Here is a 6,976-nt window from a genome sequence, read left to right as displayed (position 1 = left end):
AAATACAAATGTAGAACAATACTAAACTTCTACAATGAATATATCTATTGTTAATCCGTAGTCTAAAACCCTGTAACTGTAAGGAGGGAGGTTTTTTTTAATCCCTCCCTTTCTATTAATAAAACATAAGCATAATACATTATTCTAATACACCAAACATTTGGGTACAACCCTTTTTATGACCCCTGGGTGAACCCGACACGAGCATAGAAGTAGTTTAGCCCGTCTGGGATCCTTGTGTCACTGGGCAAGCACTTGGCTGTGCATCCCCTTGTAGTCTGTAATGGTTTGCAAGCCCTGCCACATTCGACGAGCGTCAGAGCCGGTGTAGTACGATTTGATCTTAGTCCTGTATTGATGCTTTACCTGTTTGATGGTTCCTCGGAGGGCATAGAGGGATTTCCAATAATCTTCCGGGTTAGAGTCCCGCTCCTTGAAAGCGGCAGCTCTAGTCTTTAGCTCAGTGAGGATACTGCCTGTAATCCATGACTTCTGGTTGGGGTATGTACGTATGGTCACTGTGGGGACGACATCATCGATGCACTGATTGATGAAGCCAGTGACTGATGTGGTGTACTCCTCAATGCCATCGGAAGAATCCCGGAACATATTCCAGTCCTGTAGCTTGGCATCTGCTTCATCCGACCACTTTTCTATTGACCGAGTCACTGGTGCTTCCTGCTTTAAGTTTCCCTGCATTAAAGTCCCCGGCCACTAGGAGCGCCGCCTCTGGATGAGCATTTTCCTGTTTGCTTATGGCCGTATACAGCTCATTGAGTGAGGTTTTAGTGCCAGCATCGGTTTGTGCTGGTAAATAGACAGCTACGAAGAATATAGATGAAAACTCTCTTGGTAAATAGTGTGGTCTACAGCTTATCATGAGATACTCTACCTCAGGCGAGCAAAACCTTAAGACTTCCTTAGATATCGTGCACCAGCTGTTGTTTACAAATATACATAGACCGCCACCCTTTGTCTTACCAGAGGCTTCTGTTCTAATCAGGCAATACAGTGTATAACCCGCCAGCTGTATGTTATTGTCATTGTTATTGTTATTCTTTCGTTTAAATGTTTTACTCACGTCGGCTGCAGTGAAGGAGAGTCCGCAGGTTTTGATAGTGGGCCATGTCAGTGGCACTGTATTGTCCTCAAAGCGAGCAAAGAAGTTGTTTAGTTTGTCTGGGAGCAAGACATCGTGGTCGGCGACGGGACTGGTTTTCTTTTTGTAGTCCGTGATTGACTGGAGACCCTGCCACATACCTCTTGTGTCTGAGCCGTTGAATTGCGACTCCACTTTGTCTCTAAACTGACGCTTAGCTTGTTTGATTGCCTTGCGGAGGGAATAGCTAGACTGTTTGTATTCGGTCATGTTTCCAGTCACCTTGCCCTGATTAAAAGCAGTGGTTCTCCCTTTCAGTTTCGCGAGAATGCTGCCATCAATCCACCGTTTCTGGTTTGGGAATGTTTTAATAGTTGCTGTGGGTACGACATCGCCGATGCACTTGCTAATAAACTCGCTCACCGAATCAGCGTATTCGTCAATGTTGTTGTTTGACGCAATGCGGAACATATCCCAGTCCACGTGATCGAAGCAATCTTGAAGCGTGGAATCAGATTGGTCGGACCAGCGTTGAACAGAGCTTCCTGTTTTAGTCTCTGTCTATAGGCAGGGAGCAACAAAATGGAGTCGTGGTCAGCTTTTCCGAAAGGAGGGCGGGGGAGGGCCTTATATGCGTCGCGGAAGTTAGAATAACAATGATCCAGGGTTTTACCAGCCCTGGTAGCAAAATCGATATGCTGATAGAATTTAGGGAGTCTTGTTTTCAGATTAGCCTTGTTAAAATCCCCAGCTACAATGAATGCAGACTCAGAATATGTGGTTTCCAGTTTACATAGAGTCAGATAAAGTTTGTTCAGGGCCATCGATGTGTCTGCTTGGGGGGGATTTTAATCGAAGAGATAATGCGGTCTGCATTTGATTGTGAGGAATTTTAAGTCAGGTGAACAGAAGGACTTGAGTTCCTGTGTGTTGTTATGATCACACCATGTCTCATTAATCATAAGGCATACACCCCCTCCCTTCTTCTTACTAGAAAGATGCTTGTTTCTGTCGGCGCGATGCGAGAAGAAACCAGGTGGCTGTACCGACTCCGATAGCGTGTCTCGAGTGAGCCATGTTTCTGTGAAGCAAAGAACGTTACAGTCTCTTATGTCTCTCTTATGTCTCTCTGGAATGCTACCCCTGCTCGGATTTCATCAACCTTGTTGTCAAGAGACTGGACATTGGCGAGTAGTATGCTAGGGAGCGGTGCGCGATGTGCCCGTCTCCAGAGCCTGACCAGAAGACCGCTTCGTCCGCCCCTTTCACAGCGTCGTTGTTCTGGTTCTCCGGCTGGGATCCGATCCATTGTCCTGGGTGGTGTGCAATGGATCGGATCATAAGCAACGCAATTTTTTTTGCAAAAGGTAAAGTCTACAACAGATTCTAGTTTGGGAAACAGAAAACCTACTGAGATATTATGTTTCATCAATGAGAATCTCGCTCCGTCTTCTCCCACTGACGGCCACTGGATTTCCTCTCATCACCATATTTGGAGTTGAAATACCAACCGGATGCTTCAGATGTATCCATCCGGTGAAACATCTGGCTCATTGTTCGATCTGTGATTGACTGTTGTGGGAAATGCTGTGTTGTTACTGTTGGCACGGCACCAGGACTGACGATTACAGCTGAGTGGCTGTGTCGGAGTTAACTCGTGTGTGTGTGTGTGTGTGTGTGTGTGTGTGTGTGTGTGTGTGTGTGTGTGTGTGTGTGTGTGTGTGTGTGTGTGTGTGTGTGTGCGTGCGTGCGTGCGTGCGTGAGTGCGTGCGCGCTCGCGCGAGAGTGAGAAAGAAAGAGTGCATTCTGGTGAGTCTCCTAATGTAACGAGGAAGTGAGTTATCTTGTTATTGTGCTTTTGATTTTAACCGTCCTTTCGACCACTGTAAATATCCATATGAACACTTTTCCACATGGCTTCAATCTTCAGGCAATAAAGAAATGACCTCATAAGTCTCTTGTAATCAAAAGTTATCTCATCTCTCGGCCTAGTTGCAAAACGTTTAATAAACGGAAGCAAACGTTACACGGTTTCCATAATGAATATGCCCCTGCTCTCTCTTGTCGATCATTCACCAATTTAAATTAAATTTAAGGGGCTTTATTGGCATGGGAAACATATGTTTACATTGCCAAAGCAAGTGAAATAGATAATAAACACAAGTGGAATAAACAATTCAAGCATTTCAAATGTCATTATGTCTACACATTGTGTTGTAACGAAGTGCAAATAGTTAAAGTACAAAAGGGAAAATCAATCTCCCTGCTTCGCTTTCACCTCTCACACAGTCTCCCTCCTATCTCCTTATTGTGTGTCGTGAACAACATTTGCCTTTAACAACAATAGTAGAATCGGCGGTTCGGGCTTTTCAAAATAAAAGTTACCCATTGAAACTGATGCAAACGGATGCAAATGGAATCATGCTACAATTGGACAAGATAATTCGAAACAAGTTTGGAATATTGTTGTATAAATTTAACAAAAGACAATCATTGGTTAATTTGATGCCCCCCCAAAAAATCTGTTGAAATCTGTCCCTGTGGATGTATAGTTTTCAGGACTGAAACAGACCTTCAATGTACAGCCTTATGGGTCTTGGGTTCATGACATGGGGTACCAGCCTTATGGGTCGGGTTCGTGACATGGGATACCAGCCTTATGGGTCGGGTTCGTGACATGGGGTACCAGCCTTATGGATCTTGGGTTCGTGACATGGGGTACCAGCCTTATGGATCTTGGGTTCGTGACATGGGGTACCAGCCTTATCGGTCTTGGGTTCATGACATGGGGTACCAGCCTTATGGGTCGGGTTCGTGACATGGGATACCAGCCTTATGGGTCGGGTTCGTGACATGGGGTAACAGCCTTATGGATCTTGGGTTCGTGACATGGGGTACCAGCCTTATGGATCTTGGGTTTGTGACATAGGGTACCAGCCTTATGGATCTTGGGTTTGTGACATGGGGTACCAGCCTTATGGGTCTGGGTTCATGACATGGGGTACCAGCCTTATGGATCTTGGGTTCATGACATGGGGTACCAGCCTTATGGATCTTGGGTTCATGACAGGAGGTACCAGCCTTATGGGTCTTGGGTTCATGACATGGGGTACCAGCCTTATGGATCTTGGGTTCGTGACATGGGGTACCAGCCTTATGGATCTTGGGTTCGTGACATGGGGTACCAGCCTACTCATTGACACCCACAGATTACAATTCTAAACAGTTTACACAAATATTTGCATCGCAGCACTTTTTGCGGGACTTTACCTGTGGGAAATCACCTCACAATTCAGTCTATAGTGCCTATTGAACATTCATATCGCAATGTACAGGGCTCCCGAGTGGCGCAGCGGTTTAAGGCGCTGCATCTCAGTGCAAGAGGCATCACTACAGTCCCTGGTTCGAATGTAGGCTGTATCACATCCAGCCATGATTGGGAGTCCCCATAGGGCGGCGCACAATTGGCCCAGCATCGTCTGGGTTTGGCCGGGGTACGCCGTCATTGTAAATAAGAATTTGTTCTTAACTGACTTGCCTAGTTAAATAAAGTTTAAAGGTTATTATTTTTTAAAGAACCTTATGGAATTGTGAGGTGATTTCCTAGAGTCAATGTCCTGCAATAAGAGCTCCGATGCTAATATTTGTGTAAACTCTTTACATTTCATGGACCCAAGATCCAGAGGTGACGCTGTACAGTGCAATAGAAGAAAGTCCCAAAGCAATTCTGAAGTCTAATACCGCCACAGTGCTACTTCAACTATTTTGTGTGTGTGTCAAATTAACTACTTATTGTATTTTTCTTAATTCAAATATAACAACATTCAAACCTTGTTTAGAATGATCTTGTCCAAATCTGCCATTATTACATATTTTTAACCGTTTGCATTAGTTTCAGTATGGGACTCTTATTTTGAAGGCGAACCGCAAAATCCATTGTGGCTCATCATTATTCTAGCTAGCATCACACAGGTGCTTCTCCAACGGGATACAATAATCCCTTGCAACCTGCACGGTCTCAAACAGAGTACGGAGAAGAGCAACGGTCGGTAGTCGAGATCTGTCGCGTGCACAGAAGAACCACACTAGAACCGGACCGAAAAAACAACTCAAAACCTGTCAGACCATCGGAGAAGTGAACTAAAACGAGCCTGAGAGAAAACGGGACCGTTGTTTTCAGAAGCAGCAGGGAGCCGAACCGGAGGAAAGATGATGAGTTTTCTGCCATACTTCTCTGCTGAGACCTGGACCCTCCTGGCCCTCCTCATCACCCTCATTGTAGTGTAAGGACTTCAAATCAAATGTTATTTGTTACATTTATCGCAGTTAACCGGTGTAGACTAACAGTGAAAATGCTTAGTTAGGGGTCCTTTTCCAACAATGCAAGATAAGATATATATTTTGTATACTTCTCTAGAACATATTACTAGTTAACGTGTGTGTGTGTGTGTGTGTGTGTGTGTGTGTGTGTGTGTGTGTGTGTGTGTGTGTGTGTGTGTGTGTGTGTGTGTGTGTGTGTGTGTGCGTGTGCGTGTGCGTGTGCGTGTGCGTGTGCGTGTGCGTGTGCGTGTGTGTGTGTGTGTGTGTGTGTGTGTGTACAGGTATGGGTACTGGCCCTATGGTGTGTTCACTAAGATGGGTATCCCTGGTCCAAACCCCTACCTTACTTTGGCACAATGATGGAGTATAGAAAGGTTAGTACTCGTTCAGAATAAACACCTCATATTTTAAACAATAATGTTATTTCCCCCCCATGGAAAACAATACAATGAGAAGGAAAAAGAGGACTAGCCGGTTGTTTAAACAATAGTGTTATTTCCCCCCATGGAAAACAATACAATGAGAAGGAAAATGAGGACTAGCCGGTTGTTTAAACAATAGTGTTATTTCCCCCCCCATGGAAAACAATACAATGAGAAGGAAAATGAGGACTAGCCGGTTGTTTAAACAATAGTGTTATTTCCCCCCCATGGAAAACAATACAATGAGAAGGAAAATGAGGACTAGCCGGTTGTTTAAACAATAGTGTTATTTCCCCCCATGGAAAACAATACAATGAGAAGGAAAATGAGGACTAGCCGGTTGTTTAAACAATAGTGTTATTTCCCCCCATGGAAAACAATACAATGAGAAGGAAAATGAGGACTAGCCGGTTGTTTAAACAATAGTGTTATTTCCCCCCCATGGAAAACAATACAATGAGAAGGAAAATGAGGACTAGCCGGTTGTTTAAACAATAGTGTTATTTCCCCCCCATGGAAAACAATACAATGAGAAGGAAAATGAGGACTAGCCGGTTGTTTAAACAATAGTGTTATTTCCCCCCCATGGAAAACAATACAATGAGAAGGAAAATGAGGACTAGCCGGTTGTTTAAACAATAGTGTTATTTCCCCCCCATGGAAAACAATACAATGAGAAGGAAAATGAGGACTAGCCGGTTGTTTAAACAATAGTGTTATTTCCCCCCCATGGAAAACAATACAATGAGAAGGAAAAAGAGGACTAGCCGGTTGTTTAAACAATAGTGTTATTTCCCCCCATGGAAAACAATACAATGAGAAGGAAAATGAGGACTAGCCGGTTGTTTAAACAATAGTGTTATTTCCCCCCATGGAAAACAATACAATGAGAAGGAAAATGAGGACTAGCCGGTTGTTTAAACAATAGTGTTATTTCCCCCCCATGGAAAACAATACAATGAGAAGGAAAATGAGGACTAGCCGGTTGTTTAAACAATAGTGTTATTTCCCCCCCATGGAAAACAATACAATGAGAAGGAAAATGAGGACTAGCCGGTTGTTTAAACAATAGTGTTATTTCCCCCCCATGGAAAACAATACAATGAGAAGGAAAATGAGGACTAGCCGGTTGTTT

The 6,976-nt window shown here is 44.0% G+C and overlaps 1 pseudogene; it reads left to right on the top strand.

The window, feature by feature from the left end:
* Positions 1–5,040: 5,040 nt before the first annotated feature.
* Positions 5,041–6,976, top strand: part of LOC139568403 (cytochrome P450 3A27-like) — a 38,614-nt pseudogene continuing 36,678 nt past the window's right edge.

The sequence above is a fragment of the Salvelinus alpinus genome, chromosome 2 (genome assembly GCF_045679555.1).
Source record: "Salvelinus alpinus chromosome 2, SLU_Salpinus.1, whole genome shotgun sequence".
Classification (NCBI taxonomy): Eukaryota; Metazoa; Chordata; class Actinopteri; order Salmoniformes; family Salmonidae; genus Salvelinus; species Salvelinus alpinus.
The sequence above is the reverse complement of the archived record's forward strand: the minus strand, read 5'-3'. Positions and strand labels throughout refer to the sequence as shown.